Below are 1,516 nucleotides of genomic sequence, written 5' to 3'. Positions count from 1 at the left end.
GCACTCTACTGCTAGCTGGTCTTTTTAATGGAGTTAACTTAAATTCCATTTAATCAGTAAATTACATTTATTCATTAAAACTAATGTGCACTGAACAATAACTTACTTGATTGCATTCATTTCTTTTTACATAGAAGTGCAAGATCCCAAGGAAGGGGAAGAGAATACAGAAACTGCCACAGAGTAAAGTAATACTCCTAGAACAAGAAACGTGAGAATCAATGCTAGGATAATGCCATGAAAAACTTGCTCAAAGGAAGTTTCATTTATAAGGTAAAAGATGCATTATCTAAGAATGAACAATAAAATGGAATGAGTAATTTATCCTAAAGAAGCTGGAGTAAGGTCATGTATCATTTGCTGGTTGTATTCACCTTAATTTCTACAGGCCCCGACTCAAATTAGGCTCCCGTTTACACAGCAAAACACATACTCTGTCCCAAAGAGCCTGTACTCTAATGATTACAGGGGTGTAGGTTGTAGCTGTGTTGGTCCAAGGACATAGGCAGATAAGGTTCTTTGGGTAAATCTGATATCTTTTACTAGACCAACTTAAATAGTTGGAAAAAATTTCTTAGCAAGATTTTGGGTTTAAAAAACACTTCATCAGGCTGAGAAAGCCTCTGCAGTTGATGGGTGCAGCAACACCCTCCTAGCCACCATGGATGTTATTAGCTTATACACCAACATCCCACACCAGGATGGCATCCAAGTCTGCCGTACATACTTAAGCGAGCAAGATGACAACTCCGAGTACAGACCCAAAGATATTACTGACCTTATACACTTCATCCTCAGACACAACTATTTCACTTATAATAACCAACACTTCCTCCAGACCATGGGCCCAGCTATGGGCACAAAAATGGCCCCACAGTATGCCAACCTTTTTATGAGCCACCTGGAAGAATTCCTCAAGTACTGCACCATCAGACCCTTGCTATACTTAAAATATATTGATGCAATCTTCATCATTTGGACTGAAAACCTGCAATCTCTGATTGAGTTCCATCGGAAATTCAACAATCATCATCCCTCCATCCAACTCTCTCTTGAATACTCCAGCACCAACATCTCCTTTTTAGACAGGATGATCAGCATCCAGAATAGTAAAATACAGACCACGTTATACAAGTAACCCACAGACCAACGCACATATCTGCACAGAACCAGCAATCACTCTAAACCAGGGGCAGGCAATTATTTCAGGTGGAGGGCCGCTTACTGAGTTTTGGCAAGCCATCGAGGGCCATATGACAGGTAGCCTAGGGCAGATAGATATTAATTTTCTAAATTTTTTAGGGGCCCTGCAGGCCAGATAGAATGGTCTGGTGGGCCACATTTGGCCCATCCCTGCCCTAAAACACACTTATTTAGTCTACACACAGCCCAAAAAGCTGTGATATACAGCCAAGCCCCCAGATACCACCAAATTTGCACTGTGGAGAACACCCAGGATTGCCACCTCACTAACCTGAAAAACGGCTTTCACTCAACACGGACACTCCTCCAGAGA

Source organism: Gavialis gangeticus, unplaced genomic scaffold (genome assembly GCF_001723915.1).
Source record: "Gavialis gangeticus isolate Ggan-Ray unplaced genomic scaffold, GavGan_comp1, whole genome shotgun sequence".
In the NCBI taxonomy this organism is placed as follows: domain Eukaryota; kingdom Metazoa; phylum Chordata; order Crocodylia; family Gavialidae; genus Gavialis; species Gavialis gangeticus.
Note: the sequence above shows the minus strand (reverse complement) of the source record.